Source organism: Petaurus breviceps, unplaced genomic scaffold (genome assembly GCF_028583685.1).
Source record: "Petaurus breviceps papuanus isolate PSGF00001 unplaced genomic scaffold, PetGlider_PUasm1.0 551, whole genome shotgun sequence".
Taxonomy (NCBI): domain Eukaryota; kingdom Metazoa; phylum Chordata; class Mammalia; order Diprotodontia; family Petauridae; genus Petaurus; species Petaurus breviceps.
Genome location: NW_027186372.1, coordinates 1,947,529 through 1,967,626, shown reverse-complemented (window position 1 = coordinate 1,967,626; position 20,098 = coordinate 1,947,529). Strand labels below are relative to the sequence as shown.

The 20,098-nt window shown below is 35.2% G+C and overlaps 1 long non-coding RNA gene across 3 annotated transcripts in view; it reads left to right on the top strand.

Annotated features, from left to right (window-relative positions):
* LOC138172614 (uncharacterized) overlaps positions 1-4,668 on the top strand; it is a 56,504-nt gene extending 51,836 nt beyond the window's left edge. For 2 of the 3 annotated variants that reach the window (XR_011171183.1, XR_011171181.1), the window contains exons 3-4: positions 137-433; positions 3,552-4,668. This is a non-coding gene — a long non-coding RNA (uncharacterized lncRNA). The remainder of the gene's footprint in view (positions 1-136; positions 434-3,551) is intronic. The other variant, XR_011171182.1, reaches the window with a different exon arrangement.
* The last annotated feature ends 15,430 nt before the right edge of the window (positions 4,669-20,098 follow it).

The following is a 20,098-nucleotide window of genomic DNA, read 5'->3' as shown; positions in this document are numbered from 1 at the left end:
CTCTCTCTCTCTCTCTCTCTCTCTCTCTCTCTCTCTCTCTCCCTCTCCCTCTCCCTCTCTCTCCATTTCTCAATCTTCTCTCTTGATTTCCCTTTCCCCTTTCCCTCTTCCCACTGCTGACCACAAATTTAAATAGATTTTTTCCACTTCCCCCAACTTCGGATGGCATTTCCTAGTGATCTGTTCTTATACCCTTTCCCATCCTGCTCAGTTTCTATAATCTGCAGGCTATGATAAGATAATTCTCATCCATGTAGAGGGAGGAAGAAGGCATGTGGAAGTTAAGACTGGTGTGTGAGAAGGGGACATCAGCAAGACAGTGAAACAGGAAGGTGGCATCTGATGGAGAAGGCTGATGACGCCCTGACATCTGGTCCCATTTCTGTACTACTTCAAGACTTATCAAGGACCTTCTTCATAGCGACTTTGTAAGGTAAACTTGCCTCCATTTCCTCCATTTTCCAATTGAAAATGTCAAGACTTAGTGAGGTTAATGAGTTGATCAAGGTCATATAACCCAAGTCTGACCTTGAACTCAGACACATTCACTCCTGTTCTAGAGCTCTTTGCAGGATTTTCTCAGTGCCTAATTAGAAATTAGCAAAAGGTGTGAAAGCCTTTCTACAAATAAGCCTCCCCTAAGCTAGTTTCCTGTAATGGGCTCCATGTGAAGTCTATTAATGGACTGGGAAGATCTTATATTCCATTAACATTATAATTATGCATTTACACACACATACTGTTAAACAGAATTACACATGATAGACAAAACCATTAAATGTGAAGTGGTTCTTCTGTAACCAACTGCACTATCATATCGCTGGTCAGCTGCCATCCAGAGATCCTCCAGCCTGACACTGGCTCCTCTCCATGACACAGCAATCATCTGGCTCTTGTCCAGAATTATAGCTACTGCTGAAAGCTTTTGGCTCCTGTCCTTCCTACAATTTCAAGGCTGCCCCACTTTCCTTGGACTCTGCTGGAAGTACTAGAAAGGAGAGATTGTTAGCAGTGTATCAGTGATAGGGGGTGTAGGAGGATGTAGGGGGAGGGGGTACATGATGGGGAGGAAATAGAAGGCCAGCCCCACTTACTCGTCCAAATACATATCTGAGCCCAGACCAAATCACCCAACATTTAGATCAAATCCTCATCTTGGTCATAAGACATGGATATGAAGAAGGCACAGTGGAGGGAGAAGCCTAGCTGAACTCCCCCAACATTCCCATCTAAACAACTTTAAAACTGTGTCAAATTGAATTCTGCAGGATGGATGTTTTCAGTCCAAGATCACTTAGGAGGTCAGAATGAAAGGTCTGTGACACTGGGGAGGACATAGTGTGACAGAAACACCAGCTATGGGACTTGAAAGTTCCAGCTGCATAAACAGAAGCAACAACAGTTCCAGGTGCTCTCACTACCCAGAGATGGTAAGGGAATTAGACGACTTGGTTAGAAAGGCATTAAAGGGGACCACTGAACGGTAACTGGGGGCAGGATCAGGGGCTGTCTGGCAACTCCAATGTCCATCACATAGTTTTGGGGCCCAGTTCTAGGGTGAAGAGGAATGTTTATGGCCACAAGGGAGAGAGAGAGTGAAGAACCCTAATCCCTTTTTAAAGTTCTAAAGAGGAAAGAAGAATGCTAGTGCTCATAGTGACAAGGGGAGTATAGGTCTCTCCTGGGTAGGGACCAAAACACAGACCAGGAAAACAGTAATCACACTTCTCCCTGGATCATACCACCTTGAAAGCAGTAAAAATTTACAGACTCCAAGAGCTAGATGTGAAAGCATCAGGGATAAAAGCCTGAGGTTTAGGATAGTGAGCCCTACCTCACCAGAGACGAATAGAACCCAACTCTAGCATAAAGTTCAAAGTCAAGAAATAGGTTGGGAAAAGGAGCAAAACACAATAAAAAAGAGAATCTGAACATTAAAAAGCTATTATAGCTATGGGGAAGCTTCAGACAAACTCAGAAGAAATGATAAGAAAACTTCTGGAAGCAAAGCCTCAAAGAAAGCTTCAGATTGGAAATAGGCCCAACAAGAATTCCTAGAAGAGTTAAAGAAAGAGATCTACAAAAAGAACTAAAATATAAGATTTTGAAAATTATATAAGAGCATTAGAGGAAAAATTGGGAAAAGAAATGAGAGGAGTGGGGCAGGATGGCAGAGTATAGGCACCAATCCATTGAAATCTCTCAACATTCCCCTCCAGACAACTTTAAAATAATGCCTCAAATCAAATGTTGGCATCACAAAACGAACAAAAGGTTTAGGTGAGATATTTTTCCAGCCTAACACAACTTGGGAAGTTAGCAGGATAGGTCTGTGACACTGGGGTGGAAACCTGTCTAAATTACACACACGTGGGAGCAGCAGCTTTGAGAGTTCTCAGGGGGTCTCACATATGGTCAGAAAGATATTACATATGATCCTTTGCTGGCACTGGGTGTAGCTAGAGCTGATTGGCAACCCTCTTGCCCATATGGAGATTCTATTGCCCATAAGTAGTTCTGGGTGTTAATTCTAGAGTAGAGAGGAGTACTACATGTAGTTGGCCACGAGGGAGTAGGTGCAGGGTTGCAGTTTTAAGGCAGAGAGGAGCCCTAGCACTTGTGAATGCAGAAGAGAGTAGGGGACCTGGTCACAGTTTCTGGGAATCAAACAGAGCTAAGAGAATTATGTTTTCCTTGTTATGGTATATATAAGGTCAGTCTGTATCCTTGAGGGGTGAGTCTTGATATTATTATAACTATGTCTCCCCTTTTCCTTTCATAGTAAATTTCTATAATGAGGTCAGGTGAGCAGTAGAAGTTTTGTGAGTACAATACAATAGAGTGATACTAGAGTATCTCTGTGTTACTATAATAATATGCAACTATCACCATTTTAATCTGTATTAGAGGGATGAGATCCTTCTAAAGGAATTAGACAAAGTAATAAAACAGATATAATGTAAATATTTGATAATTAAGTGGAATAATAAAATTTGAGAAAGGAATAGGATTAAAATATTTTCTCTAGAACTAAATATATATGTATATGATTAGAAAAATGTATCTTGTATGAAAATTCAGACTTTCAATTTGTTCTAGTAATAAGTTCTCAGGGTGGCTAGGTGGCGCAGTGAATAGAGCACCAGCCCTGGAGTCAGGAGGACCTGAGTTCAAATCCAGCCTCAGACACTTAACACTTAACTAGCTGTGTGACCCTGGGCAAGTCACTTAACACTAATTGCTCTCCAAAAAGCAAAAAAAAAAAAAGGTCTCAAAATTGGATTAAGGATTTTATATATAAAATTGTATTGATAAGTGTAAAGAAAGTGAAATTGTTTTTTTTTCCATTTTGAAGTATCTGATATTTTAAAAGAAAGAATTCATTTTACAAGTTAGATCCTCATGAATTAAAAAAAAAATTCTTATATTAGGTGCAAAGTTTAGATAAAGAAACAGAAACTGAAAATTGTCTTAGGTTTCAGGTTTGATAAACCAAATTTAAGGGATTCTGCTAAATTGTATTAAATCTTGTCACTAGCATATTTTATCAGAATTATCTAGGAATCTCTATAAGTGACTTGAAACGAGAGAAGCAGAGCCTCCTTCAGAACTGTTCTGAGAATGAAGACTGTCCAGAATGTCCAAGAGATTTTCAGGGACCAGAAGACTACATGGGACATCTAGGATTCAAGACAAAATGTGATGGTAAATTGACAGTTAGTAGGATACAGGGAGACTTGATGTTAGTTCATATTGATGACAATTATTGTATTTTAATTAGCCTTTTGTTTCATGGTGTTTATCTTCATGTTTAAGTTTTCTTGGTTACCTTGGTGACATGTAAATATCCCTTCATTCATAGTACATTGTGAGCCCTCTAAGTAGTTTGATCTGCCTTATGTAATTCTGATTCTAAATATATGAAAAACCTTTCAAAAGGAGGAATTGAAAGAATTGATGGGATTAGAACAGCAAGTGGTTGTGGAAATTGAATGAACAACACTGACTCCATCTTGTGATGCAATTCTGGGGCTAGCTCAGTTCTCTTTCTGTTCAATTATGGATCTAGTTCAATTTATGTCTTTTGAGAAAGTTTTATTCAATTGTGGAAACTGAGAGAAAACTACATTCCATTGTTTGAACCTAACCCTGCATATCTGGGAAGCTGGACTACCTCTACCTGCTTTTTAGAGACCCTTAGCTAAGGACTTAGATCATGCTGACGAGAAAACCAGTCAGATCTTAAGACTGATGCTATGAGTTTTCTCACAATTATATATCTCAAGCAACTCATGTAAACCATGTGTCTTATCTGAAACCTGGCCCCAGATTGGTCAGTCAGTTATTATTTCCATGTTCCTTTGATTAAATACAAACACTTGGGAGAAGTGAAACACCCTTTTTTTCTGATTTCAGGGAATCACACCTGTTTGCCCTCTCCCTACCTAGTTAGTCCCTAATTTTTCCTCCAATTAGAAATCAGATTGCCTAATTTTATATTCCAGTTAATTTTTTTCTTTTAATTAGTTGGGCTTATTTGATTCATTGCTTTTAATCCATAAAAATCTTTCTTCCTTTGTATTCAGAGTCCAGTTCTAAGTTGAGGGGGCCTAGTTCTGATTTGTTATACAACATGCATTGCTTAATAAATTGATATGCTCAGAAGGTTGAATCTTTGTTTCCTCAGTCATTTCATCTTTTACCCACCATACAGGGCTGGTTAATAGGAAAACTATAACCAGAACTGATCATGGCAATAACAAAAATCACCTGATTATTTCAATAGATACAGAAATAAATCTTTTGATAAAATAAAACACCCATTCCTATTAAAAACATTAAAAAGCATAGTAATAATGGAGTTTTCCTTAAAGTGATCAGCAGTATCTATCTAAAAATCAAGAACAAACAATATCTATAAGGGGAATAAACTAGAAGTCTTCCTAATAAATTCAGGTGTGAATCAAGGATGTCCATTATCACCATTATTATGCAATTTTGTACCAGGAATCCTAGCTGTAGTAATAAGACAAGAAAAAGAAATCAAAAGAATAAGAATGGGCAATGAGGAAACAAAACTATCACTCTTTGCAGATGTAACACCAATGTGATATTTACAGTGCCTACGGTGACTATAAATATGCTGGTGTAGTTGTGAATCACAAAATGTAACAGGCTCTTCACATGGAGGGCAGAGCCAAATCATTTATTCAAACACCAGAAAACTGAGTCCCAAAGCTAGAAAGTCAAAGTCATTACAGTAGCCATGAAGTTGGTACACATAGTCAGTGCAGCACACACCCACATTCCCAAGCCTTCAAAACAAAACAGGCTCCCTCAGGCAAAGATCCTCCTCTCCTCACTCACTCAAGCAAGGATCCTCCTCTCCTCACTCACAGTAGCTGCTCAGCCTCCACACTGCTTGCTCCCAGCAGCTCTGGCTCCCAGTAATTCTTGGCAGAAGTTCTCAACAGAAGTTCTTGCTGGATCTCAGAAGAAGTTCTGCCACCACAATTTATGTTCTCCACATCTCTCTCCTCTCCAGCCTGGGCCTCTCCTTATATATGGTATTAGCTCCTCCCTGCCCCACCCCTTCCTGTTATATCAGCAAGTTCATCCCACTGTGGTATTCACAAGTTCTGGGTCTTAATACTTGACACAATTATGAACTTGAAACTAAGTGCTAAGTACCCATTTGCTTGCCAATACAAGGGGCATGGAAGATCTTCAAATCCCATTACCATTACAGCAGATAATATGATGAAAACCCTAAAGAATCAACTAAAAAACTATTAGAAACAACTTAGCAGAGTTATAAGATGTAAAATAGCACTTATAAAGCAGTAGCATTTCTATATATTACCAATAAAGGAAGGATAAATAAAGGAAGAAACAGAAAGAGAAATTCCACTTAAAATAACTGTAGATAGTATTAAGTACTTGGGAATCTACCTGCCAAGACATAGCTAGGAACTATATTAATACAATTATAAAACACTTTTCTCACAAATAAAGAGCTAAACAATTGGAGAAAGATTAATTGTTCATGGGTAGGCAAAGTCAATATAATAAAAATAATGATTCTACTTAAACTAATATACTTATTCAATGTCATTCCAATAAAACTACCAAAGAATTATTTTATAGAGTTAGAAAAAATAATAGCAAAAATTATCTAGAAGAACAAAAAATTAAGAATGTCAAAGAAATCAATAAAAGAAAAATATAAAGAAAGGTGGCCTAGTAGTACCATATTTCAAACAATATTATGAAATGGTAATCATCAAAACCATTTGGCACCGGCTAAGAAATACAGTGGTTGAGCAGTGGAATAGATTAGGTGCAGAATATATAAAGGTAAATGACAACAGTAATTTAGTGTTTGAAAAATCCAAAGATCTAAGCTTTTTGAGTAAGAACTCACTATTTGACAAAAACCCCTGGGAAAACAGGAAAGCAATCTGGTAGAAACTAGGTATAGATCAACATCTCAAACTGTCTACTAAGATAAGGTCAAAATGGGTACATGATGTAGACATAAAGGATGATATAAGCAAATTACTGGAGCATGGAAAAAATTATCTAAGATCTAAGGATAAGGGAAGATTTTATGGCCAAACAAGATATAGAGAAGATCATGGAAGTTAAAAGGGATCCTTTTGATTAAATGAAATTAAAAAGGTTTTACACAAACAAAGTAAATAGAGCCAAAATTAGAAGGAAAACAAGAAACGGTGGGGAAATTACACCAAGTTTCTTTGATATAGGCCTCAGTTCTCAAATATATAGGGACTGAACCAAATTTATGAAAGCAAAGTTCAGGAAATACAGGAACCGGTGCTAGTCAAGACATGGGAGTAGGCTAATGGCTACTTCCTGCTATGGGTTTCTTATAATTCTACCTATAAGGGATATTTGTAAAGCAGTTAGTACAGTCCTGGATACATAGGAGCTTAACAAGGTTTTCCTTCCCCCTTCCTTCCATACTTCCTTCCTTCCATACTTTCTTGATAAATTTCTACTTAAAACCTGACGGAGTATGATGCTTTAATTTTTCTGGACTGCTGAAATACTCACTGCTTGAGGTATTCCTTGCTTCAGGAAGCATTTATTAGGCACTTAAGTGTCAAGCTAGATGCTAGAGATACAGAGACAAAAATGAAACAGTCTTTGCCCATAAGGAGCTTATACTTTATTGTGAAGAAACAGTAGAAAATATATACCGAGTATAAAATTTTAATCTTGGTAATGAACCTTATTATCAATGGGAGGGCCCAGTGTTTCAACATTCAATACAGGAAATATCTATCCCTTGGTTACTCTGCCCTAGTATTGTTAAGTTGTCAGAATTTAACTTTAATAACATTACCTGAGAAATCATAATGTGCTAAGATGAAGAATATCAAAATAATTTTCATTTTCCTGAGACAGAAGGTGATTTTATCCACCTGAACGGTCCTTAGTGACTGTTTTCTATGCCAGATCTATGAAGATTCAGTTCATGTTGATGAAACTGGTAGGTGGAACATTCCCTCCCCTTATTATGAAGTCAATTTCAGAATGACCAGTTCCATGGGATGCTAAAGAAAAAGTCACTAAGAACTCAGTCACATGCTAAGGAAAATATCTTGTTCTCAACAGGACTTCTTCTGCACTGAACAGGGAAATTATTTATATCAGGGTTTTTTTTTTAATTTTACAATTAAATCATGCACAGATTCAAGTCTAATCTTTATGAAAGCTTATGTTTCAACCAGCAATACAACACAAACACTTCTGGTTTAATATTTCTAATTTAAACCAGTAGGGAATGACAATCTAACATTATAAAATTTCCTAACTAATTTTTCCTTCCTCTGCTTTCCTTCAATGCTTTACTCCTGTCAAACTTAGTTCTGTAGGTAATTAGAAATTTTTGCACAAAATGTGCTGAGGACAAATGGCATGATAACAAGCTCTTAAGATTCGCTGGGAGGCTGGGAGAGATAGTAGACAGACTAAAGAAGATTTTACATGATATATGATGACTGGTAGATCATTTGATAGCTTTCTATTTTAACTTAATCATTCTTAGATAATTAGATATTTATATAATTATATTTTATATTATATCATATAATTAATATAACTAGTAAATTAAATATTTTGTATAATTAAATATTCATATATTTCTATATAAATATAATAATATATTTACTTATAAAAATAAATTCGAATGAATACATTTTGTTTTTATGTGACCTAAATTTCTCCTATACTTTCCCCTTCACACTCCCAAGGAATCATTTCATATAAAAAGAATATTTTGTAAAGGATGAAGAGAAAAAAACCTCAACAAATCCACTGATAGAAAGAATCTGAAAATATATATGATGTTCCATAACTGTGTACCTCCCACCTCTGCAGGATTGTGGAAGGAGTTGTCTTCTCCTAACTCTTTATTGGAGTTGTGTTTTTTCTTTGTCATTTTACAACATTCAGTTTGGATTGTTCTTTCTACATTTACATTGTTGGAACTTTTATGTATTTTATGCTTCATGTGAAAGCGGTTCATGTAAATCCATGCTTTGTATTCATTGAATTTGTCATCTTTTTAACAGCACATTAATATTCCATCAAATTCATCCATTACAGTTTCTTTAGCCATTCCTTAATCAATGGGGATCTACTTTCTTTCCAGTTCTTAATTGCAACAAAATGTGTTTCTACAAATATTTTGGTATATAAGAGCACTTGCTCTTAATCAGTGACCTCTATGTATATGACTAATAATTTAACCTCTGAGTCAAAAGTATGGTAATTTTTATCTATTTTGCCTTTTTTATATTACTCTATTTTTTTTCCAATTACTCATTATAATTTTATTTTCAGTTTTGAATTTTCTGTTCCTTCTATTGCCCATGCATTGGGAAGGCAAGCAAATAAAATTATTTACAAATAAAACAAATTTCTACACTAGCCATTTCCAAAAAGGAAAGAGAAAGAAAAGAAGAAAATATCTTTCAATTTGGACTCTGGGCCTATGAACTCATATCTGGAGGTTGTTTCAATCATGAATCCTTTGAAATTGTGTTTGGTCATTGTGTTGATAAGAGTTATTAAGTCTTTCAAGGTTGATTATCTTCATGAGATTGCTTTTACTATATAAATTGTTCTCCTAAAACCATGAGCAATTAATATTTCAACAATTATTTACCTGTTGTTAATTGTGAAAATAGTGTTTTGTAGTAGTGTTCATATAGTTTTTGTATGTATCTTGGCAGGTACGTTCTCACGTATTTTATACCATTTGTAATTAGTTTAAATGGAATTTCTCTTTTTGTTTCTTCTTGCTGGATTTTGTCAGTAATATACAGAAATGCTGATGATTTATATGGATTTATTTTGTATCCTGCAACTTTGTTAAAATTATTTGTTTGGATTAGTTTTTTAGTTGAATCTCAATGATTCTCTAAGTAAACTACCATCTCAACTGTAAAAAGTGATAGTTTTGTTTTCTTTTAGCTTAATTGTTATTCCTTCAATTTATTTTTCTTTTCTAATTGTTAGAGCTAGCTTTCTAGCACAAAATCGAACATAAGAGCAATAATAGCCATCCTCACTTCACCTTTGTTTTTATTGGAAAGGTTTCTAGCTTCTCTTCATTATTGATATTGCTTACTTTTGGTTTTAGAATAGATACTACTTATCGTTTTAAGAAAGTTCCAATTTATTCCTGTGTTTTCATGTGTGTGTGTGTGTGTGTGTTTAACAAGGATGGGTGTTGTATTTTGTCAAAAGGTTTTTTTTTTTTTTTTCTGTGTCTATTGAAATAATCAAGGGGCAGCTAGGTGGCTCAGTAAGAGCACTGGCCCCAGAGCCAGGATACAGGGGATTGGTTCCAGGCTCAGATACTTAACACCCACACAAAAAAACTGGCTGTGTAACCTTGAGCAAGTTACTTAACCCCAATTACTTTAAAAAAAAAAAAGGAAGAATCATATGACTGTTGTTGTTTTTGTTAAGATGATTAATTCTGTTTTCAATTTTCCTGGTTTTTGGACCAGCCCGGCAGTTCTGGGGTAAATCCAGTTTGATTATAGTATGATGTTTGTAATATAGTGCTATAATCTTCTTGCTGTTATTTTATTTTAAAAAATATGCCTCAATACTCATAAGGGAAATAGGTCTACAATTTTCTTTGTTTTCATTCTCTCTGGTTTAGATATTAAGATCATATTTGTGTCCTATAAAAATTGGTAAATGTCCTTCTTTACCTATTTTTTTTAACAGTTTATGTAGTTTTGGAATTTAATTTTTTAAAAATGCAAAAGAGGATTCTGGGAAGATGGCAGAGTAGGTCAGAAATTTCCAAGCTTTCAAGATTTTTCCCCCACAAAAGAGTTAAAATAGTACCTTAGGGCAATCAAAGTGTGGATGGAGATAAATAAGAACAGGGCACAACCTGATTTCCTTGGACAATCTGAGAAGATCTGAAGAAAAATCCCAGGACAAGATTTGGTTCCATGAAGAGATACACCTCCATGGTAGGTTCCATTTTAACAACCAGCAGCAAGCCCTGGGGTGAGTTGGTTTGAGAGGCTGCCTCTGTTCCAGCCGCAGGAGGATAGTGAAGGGAGTTGGGCGTTTGAGCACTGAAAGATCTAGGAAACCTCTGTTGAAAAGGAATGGCCAGACCCAGCTATTCTGTGAAGAGGGGTGGGGGTGGGAAGGAGTCAGCGCACACCAAGTGTGTGCAAAAGCAGTGGGGCAGAAAGCCTTTGGCTGTGGGCACTTACAGGATGTTGGTGGTTTGGCTTCAGTTTCAGGCTAGAGGGAAGAACTGAAGATCAGGGCAAGAGGCACCATTTCCCACACCCCAGGGCTAGAGGTGATTACAAAAATTAAGCTATTACCACAAAAAGTTCACAGGCAAAGGAGAAAGAATCCAACCATAGAAAGCTATTATGGTAATAGAGATGACCAGGGTTCATCTTCAGAGGAGGATATTGAAGTAAAGAAACCCCAAAGAGTAATGTCAAGTGGTCACACAAAAAGAATTCATAGAATATCTTAAAAAAGACTTTAAAAATCAAGTTACAGAGGTGGAGAAAAAACTAAAAAAAAATCCAAGAAAAACAAGTCATGAAAGGAAAGTCAATTAGAAAACGATATCCAGAATCTTAAGAAAATTACACCTTGAAAATTAGAATTGGGCAAAGGGAAGCCAGTCAAATTATAAGAGACTGACAAATAATTAAACAAAATATTGAATAATGAAAAAATAGAAAAAAGTGAAACATAAGGAAACAACAAATTTGGAGAATAGATCAAGAAGAGAAAATATAAAAATAATCAGACTAAAAGTTATGATAAAAAAAGAATCTTGATACAATAATACAAGAAATAATTAAATAAAATTGTCCTGAAATAATAGAACAAGGGGGGAAAGTACAAATAGGAAAAAAATCTATCGATCACCACTTAAAAGAGATCCTATGAGGAAAACTCATAGGAATATCATAATCAAATTCCAAAATCCCAAGCTCAAGGATAAAATATTAAAAACACCAAGATTAAAATAATTTATATATGGTGCTGCCACAATTAGTCTCACACAAGACCTAGCAGCAGAAACATTTAAAAGACCAAAGGTCTTGGAACACAATATATTGAAGATCAAAAGAACTGGGACTCTAGCCAAAAATATTGTACCCTTCAAAGTTAAGTATTATCCTGAAGGAAAAAATAGATATTTGATAAATTCTCTGATTTTCAAGACTTTGTTTAAAAAAATTGTGAATTCAGTAGAAGATTCAACATACAAGAACCAAGAGAAATATAAGGTACATACCAAAGACTGATTATAAGAGATACATAAGGACAAAGCTATTACTACATATATATGTATATGTATATACATATATATACAATGTAAAATGTATGTCTAAAATTCTTATTAATAATTGCATAGCTCATAAGAAAAATTGGAGCAAACCTGAGTACGATATGAATTTAAAAAGTAAAACCATTTAGGAACAGCTAGAAAGAGTAATTATTTTATACAAATGAGGTGCAGGAGGAAGAATCAATACAGAGGAATTAAATGGGGGGTCAGGGCTGGTAGTTCTGGTAACTTACTTTCATTGGGAATGAGTTTAAGAGGGAACAATACATATATGTTTAGGGGAATATAAAAGTCTAATAAATTCAGAAGAAATAAAATGGTAGGGCCGTAGGGAGTGGGGAGAGGACAAGGAAGGGCTCTTTGGGGGGAGGGGGAGGGAATAGGTGAAAAGGGGGTATAGAAAGCTATTTAGATTTATGGGAATGGGAGGATAGGAGAGGGATCCTTGGAGGGGGGTATGCAAGTAATAGGAGGGCAAGGTAGTGGATAGAAGTGAAGCAGAGGAGGCAGGAGGGATAGGAAGCAAGAGATATGTGCAGACCTAAAAACAAAGATCAGGAGTAGAATATGGGAAAGTATATGTTTATATATTTTTATATGTATGTATATATTTATAGATATAGAGAAACCTTTAAACTTTATTGTCGCCTTCTGGAGGAGTGGGAGAGGAAAAAAAGAGAACAAAGTAAAAATGTGCACAGCGGAGAACAAAAGAAAATTCACAAGGAAGCAAAGAAAAGATGAGTAATTCTCAACACAGTAAGTAATATTTATCATCCAGGCTTTCTTGAAAGGAAAACTTATTGTTACGTGTTCAGAATTCTCTCTCGTGTTCTGCTATGCACACAACGTGCGGTTTTCTCTTTACGATTTTGTGTTTAAGGTTCAATATTTAAGTTTATGCTTTTGTTGGGTTGTGTTTCTTTTCTGTATTTGTGTTCTGGCATTTGAGTCTAAAGTAAAAATTTTAAATTGCTCAGTAAAATTCAATTAAAAGTCCATCTGGTCCTTGGGATTTTTTTTAGGGAGCTCATTTATGGCTTGTTCAACTTCTTTTTCTAAAATAGGGTTTTTTAAATATTTTATTTCCTCTTCTGTTATTCTGGGAAATTTATGTTTTTGTAAATATTTATCCCTTTCATTTTGATGGCATATAGTTGGGCAAAATACCTCTTAGTAATTGCTTTTATTTCTTCATCATTGATTGTGAATTCACTTTTTTTCATTTTTTGATACTGGTAATTTGATGTTCTTCCTTTTTATTTTATTTTTCTTTTCTTCTTTTTTTTTTTTTAAAGCAATTGGGGTTAAGTAACTTGCTCAAGTTTACACAGCCAGTTATTTCTGGGTATGGTGCTAAGTATCAGAGCCCGGATTCTATCCCAGGTTATCCCAACTCTGGGGCCGGTGCTCTTACTCACTGTGCAACCTGGCCACCCCTAAGCAATTGGGGTTAAGTAACTTGCTCAAAGTTACACGGCCAGGTGTTTCTGCGTGGGTGCTAAGTGTCTGAGCCCAGATTCAATCCCAGGTCATCCCGACTCTGGGGCCGGTGCTCTTGCTCGCTGTGCTACCTGGCTGCCCCTGTTCTTCCTTTTTAAAAACTCAAATTAGCTAATGCCTATTTTACTGCCCTTTAAAAAAAACTCCTAATTTTATTATTTCAATAATTTTTTTTTACTTTCTATTTTGTTCATCTCTCCTTTGATTTTCAAGTTTTCTATTTTTTGTCTGAGTGGTGATTTTTAAATGTTTTCTATGGTTTTATTTAAATTGCATACCAAATTTATCGATTTGCTCTGTTTCTTTTGTTGATATAAGCATTTAGAGATATAAATTTCTGCATAAATACTGTACTGCTTTGACTCTATTCCCCAAATTTTGGTATGTTGTCTCATTACTGTCATTATTTTTAATGGAATTCTTGATTTTTTCTGTGATTTGTTGTTTGACTAACTTATTCCTTTTTTTTTTTGATGGGGGAAGGTAAGGCAGTTGGGGTTAATACAAGGTCATACAGCTAGTATCAGGTGTCTGAGGCTGGATTTGAACTCAGGTCCTCCTGACTCCAGGACCTGTACTCCATTCACTGCATCACCTAGTTGCCCTGACTAACTCATTCTTTAGGATCAAGTTATTTAGTTTCCAATGAATTTTAATCCATTTTTCAAAGATCCTTTATTAAATATAATTTTATTGCATTGTGGTTATATAAAGATTCATTTAATATTTCTATTTTTCTGCATTTACTGGTGATGTTTTTTATGCCCTAATACATGCTCAGTTTTTGTGAAGGTGCCATGAACAGCTGAGAAAAAGTATAATATTTTCTGTTCTCCTTCATTTTTCTCCAGAGGCCTATCATATCTAACTTTTCAAAAATTCTATTCCTCTCCTAAACTTCTTCCATTTTAAATTTATAGTTAGATTTATCTAGATGTGAGAAGGATAATTTGAGGTTCCCCACTATTATAGTTCTGCTGTCTATTTCTTCCTGTAACTCATTTAATTTTTTAAGAATTTAGATATTATGCCATTTGGTGCACATATGTTCAGTGTTAATATTAATTCATTGTCTTTGATACTTTTTATTTTTAAAAATACTTAATTTTTTTCCCCAATTACATATAACAACAATTTTAACATTCTTTTTTCAAATTTTGAATTCCAACTTCTCTACCTCCATCCCCTCCCCCATCGGGAAGGCAAGCAATTTGAAATAGGTTATATATGTGTAATCATGCAAAACACATTTCCATGTAAGTCATGCTGTGAGAGAAAACATAGATATTTGCATTTAGGCTCCACCAGTTCTTTCTTTGGGTATGGACCGCAACTTTCATCATAAATCCTTCAAAATTATTTTGGATAATTGTATTGCTGAGAATAGCTAAGTTATTCACAGTAGGTCATCATATATTATTGCTCATAATTATAGATATACATATATGAACATCATATATCATATATACTGTGTGCAATATTCTCCTGGTTCTGCTCACTTCACTTTGCCTCAATTCATGTAAGTCTTACCATTTTTTGGAGAGGATCCTGGTCCTCATTTCTTATAGCACAACAGTATTCCATCACAATCCTATACAACAATTTGTTCAGTTATTCCCCAATTGATGGACATTACCCTCAATTTCCAATTCTTTGCTACCACTAAAATAGCTGCTATAAATATTTTTGTACTTATTTTTTTTTTATCTATGTGATACAGGCCTACAAGTGATAGGGTCAAAGCAGCTTTGGGCATAGTTCCAAATTTCTCTCCAGGATGGTTGAATCAGTATACAACTTCACCAACAGTGCCTTAGTGTTTTCACTTCCCCACATCCCTACCAACATTTACCATTTCCTTTTTATGTTATATTAACCAATATGATAGGTGTGAGGTGGTACCTCAGAGTTGTTTTAGTTTTCATTTCTCTAATCAATAGTTATTTAGAGCATTTTTTTTCATATGATTATAGATTTGATTACTTTGTCTGAAAACTGCCTGTTCATATCCTTTGATCATTTATCAACTGGGGAATGGTTCTTATTTCTATAAATTTGCCTCAGTTTTCTATATATTTGAAAAATGAAGTCTTTATCAGAAAAATTTGCCGTAATTTTTCTTTCACAGTAATGATTACTATATATTTTCCTCCATTCTTTTTTCCCCATTTACCCTATTCTATCTTTCCTTTTATGCAATCCATTCTCAAAAGTGTTTTGCTTCTGGCTACTCCCTCCTTCAATCTTACATCCCTTGTATCATCCCTACCTTTTATCCCCTTCCCCTCCTACTTTCCTGTAGGGTAAGAAAGATTTCTACACCCCATTGAGTTGTATATGTTATTCCCTCTTTGAGTCAATTTTGATGAAAGTAAGGTTTAAATGCTCCACCCTCACCTTTCCCCATGCTCCTCTCCATTGAAAAATCTCTTTTATAACAGATTATTTACCTTATTCTACCTTTCTCTTTCTCCTTCTCCTAGTCCATTCCTCTTTCTCACCCTTTTATTTTACTTTTTTGTAGTCATCTAATCATATTCAACTCAACCAGTCCCCTCTGTCTATGTATACTATTTCTAACTGCCCTAATAATGAGAAAGAATAGAAGTTACAAGTATCATTTTCCCGTGTAGGAATGTAAGTAGCTTAATCTTATTGAATACCTTATAATTTCTCTTCCCTGTTTATCTTTTTATATTTCTCTTGAGTCTTATATTTTAAAGTAAAATTTTCTATTCAACTCTGGTATTTTCATCAGGAATGCTTGAAAATTATCAATTTCATTGAAAATCCTTTTTTTCTTTCTCCCTGAATGATTATACTCACTTTTCCTGGGTAGGTGATTCTTAGTTGTATTCCTAGTTCCTTTGCCTTCCAGAATATCATATTCCAAGTTCTCTGATTCTTACGAAATCTTGTGCTATCCTAATTGTGGCTCCATATTTGAATTGTTTCTTTTTGACTGCTTGCAATATTTTCTTCTTAATCTGGGAGTTCTGTAATTTGGCTATAATATTTCTGAGAATTTACGTTTTGGTGTCTCTTTAAGAAGGTGATTGGTGGATTCTTTCAATTTCTATTTTACCTTCTGGTTCTAGAATATTAGAGCAGTTTTCCTTGATACATCCTTGAAAGATCATGTCTAGGCTCCCTTTTTTTTTTGATCGTGACTTTCAGATATTCCAATAATTCTTAAATGATCTCTCCTGGATCTATTTTCCAAGTCAGTTGTTTTTCCCATGAGATATTTTTTACATTTTCTTCTACTTTTTCATTCTTTTGATTTTGTTTTATTGTTTCTTGATGTCTTATAATGTCATTAGCTTCCATTTGCTCAGTTCTAATTTTTAAGGAATTGTTTTCTTCAGTGAGCTTTTGTACCTCCTTTCCCATATTTCCAATTCTACTTTTTAAGGAGTTCTTTTCTTCAGTGGATTTTGTATCTCTTTTACCATTTGGCCTATTCTTTTTAAAGATCAATTAACTTATTTTTAGTTTTCAATATTCACTTTTATAAGATATTGAGTTTTAAAATTTCTCCCCTCCCCCAAGATGGCATGTAATCTAATATAGGATATACACACATAATAATATTAAACATATTTCCACATTAGTCATGTTGTGAAAGAATCAGAACAAAAGGGGAAAACCACGACAAAGAAAAAACAGACAAAAAAAGAAAAGAGTATATGCTTTGATCTGCATGTAGACTCCATAGTTGATTCTTTGAATGTGGATAGCATTTTCCATCATGAGTTTTTTGGAATTTTATCTATTCTTTTTTTTTTTTAAGGTGTTGATTTCTTCAGCATATTTTTGTGCCTCCTTTACTAAGCTATTGACACTTTTTTTCATGTTTTTCTTGCCTCCTTTCTCTTGTCAGTTTTTCCTCTACCTCTCTCACTTGATTTTTAAAATCCTTTTTGAGCTTTTCCATGGCTTGGGGTTAATTCATATTTTTCTTTGAGGCTTTGGATGTAGGAGTTTTGACTTTGTTGTCTTCTTCTGCGTTCATGTTTCTATCTTCCTTGTCACTAAAATTACACTCTATGGTCAGAATAATTTCTGTTGTTTGCTCATTTTTCCAGTCTATTTATTGACTTTTAACTCTTTGCCAAAGTGGGGCTCTACTTCTGGAGTGAAGGAGGCACCATCCCAAGCTTTAGGTTTTTTGTGCATCTGTTTTTAGAGATAATTCTAGAGACCTGTCAATTTTCAGTTCTTTCAAGGTGGTATGATATAGAGAGAGGTGTGTTTACTACTATGCTGTGCACTGGTCTATGAGTGACCACAAGCACTCTTTTCCTGGAACTGGGACCAGGGTCCTCTGTCCTGTGTGGCCATAAGTTCTGGTGTACTAGCGCTCATACTCATCCTGGGACTAAGACCCAGAACTGTGACCCAGATCCAACCATGGGCAATATATCAGAGCTCCAGCAAAGAGACCCCTGTAGTTTTCTTCTGACTAGTTGTTTAACCTTCTTATATTCTGTGGGCTAAGAGGTCTGGAAACCACCACTGCTGCCACTGATTCAACTCACCCCCATGGCCTGCTCCTGTTTTGCTGGGGCCTGGTTTGTGCTGGCACATCCTGCACTGGACTGCACTCTATTCCCACCCTGGTACTATAGACCTTTCCTGCCCACCTTCTAAGTCATCTTGGGCTGGGAAAGTGTTTCACTCCATCCTTGTTTGGGTTCTGCAACTCTATAATTTGTTCAGGGGCATTAATTTAAAGGTATTTGGAGGGATTTGGGAAAGAGTTCAGTTGAGTTCCTCCCTGCCTTTTCTGTTATCTTGGCTCCACCTCCTCTTTAATACCTTTTAACAAAATGTAGTTTCCTTGTTTATCTTTTTAAATTATGTTTATTTTTGCTTTTCCTTTGTCTAGGATCATGTTTGTTACTCCTGATATTATCACTTCAGCTGAAGCATAATAGATTTAGCTCCACCCTTATTTTTACTTTATGTGTTTTCCTTCTGTTTCAAATGTGTTTCTGGTACACAGTATATTGTTGGATTTTGGTTTCTAATCCATCCCACTGCCGTCGTTTGTTTTATGGGTGAGTTATCCCACTTACATTCATAGTTGTGATGTCTATGCATTTTCCTCCATCCTATTCTGTTATAGGTTTCCTTCTCCTTTTCCCCTTTACTCTCTTTTAGAGTCTGTTTGCTTCTGACAACCACCTACCTTAATCCACCACCACTCTAATTAGTCTAATTATGCTTTCTATAAGACACTTAGTAATGACAGAGTTCTCACGGATTTAGTGTATCATCTTCCCATATAAAAATGTAAGTGCTTAATCCTTTATGATTTCTCACTCATGTTTACTTTTTTATGTTTCTCTTTAGCCTTGTGTTCAAATATCAAAATTTCTATTCAGCTTTAGTCTTTTCATCAGGAATGCTTATAAGTCCTTTATTTTAATAAAGCTTATTTTTTCCCCTGTATGATTTTACACAATTTGCTGTGTTAAGTTATTCTTGGTTTGTGTACTGCTTTCTGGAGTGTCATATTCTAACCTCTTTGCTCCTTTCTAGTGGAGGCTACGTTTTGTGTGATTCTGACTATGGCTGTGTAGTACTTAGATTCTTTCTGGCTCCTTTTAGTATTTATTTATTTACTTTTTTTGGATTAACCTGATAGCTTTATATGTATATTATATAATGTTCCTCATAATTTTCATTTTGGTGTTTCTTTGAGGAAGTGAATGATAGATTCTTTCAACTTCCACTTTGTTTCTGGTTCTAAGACATGTGAGAAGTTTTCCTTTGTACTTTCTCGAAATATGATGTCTAAGCTCTTTTTGTTGTTGTTGAGTGTGGATTTCGGGTAGTCCAATATTTCTAAAATTATCTTTCTTCAATCTGTTTTTTAGGCCTGTTGTTTTTCCAGGGAAATATCTCATTTTTTCTGCAATTTCTCCAGTCTTTTGACTTGTTTTTGTTTTTAATGTCTCATGTAGTTATTAACTTCTATTTGGCCAATTTTAATTTTCAAGAAGTTATTTTCTTTAGTAGAGTTTTGTACCCCATAAGCTATTAATTCTATTTTCATATTTTTCTTATGCAGCTCTCATGTTTTTTCCCATTTATACTTTATATCTCTAATTGGTTTTTACATTTTATTTTTGTTCTTTTTAAAAAGTTCTTTAACTGTTGTAGAAATTCTTGTTGAGGTTGTATCCAATCAGCAATCTTCCTTGTGGCTTTGCTTGTAGATGTTCTTAAGTTACTGTCTTTTTCTGTGCCTGTCTTGAGCTTCCATAGTACCCATTTATGATTTGGGTTCTTTTTCTGTTTGTTCATTTTTCTAGTTTACTTCTTGACTTTGGACTTTATATTAGCATTGGGTTCTATACACTTTGGGGGAAGGAGCAAAGATGTCTGGCCCTATCTTTCCTCTTACATTCCCCTGCTGTTGTCACAGATCAGTCTAGAGGCCTCCAAGTTTTCAGTCCTCCCAAAGTGGTAAAATTCAGGTTGAAGTCTGTTAACTTCCCTCCTGGTCTGAGTTCTACAAGTTCTTTTTGGCTTTTGTGTGGTTGAGCTTCAATAGACTACTACTGGTTTTAGTCAGAATTTGCTTGCTGGGTTCTCCAGGTTCAGAGTGATTAAACTGCTGGCTCCCCTTTGGTTTGGATTTCCTGCCCTGGCTATTAGTACTGCAAGCTTATGTCCTGGACTAAAGGCTAGAACTTG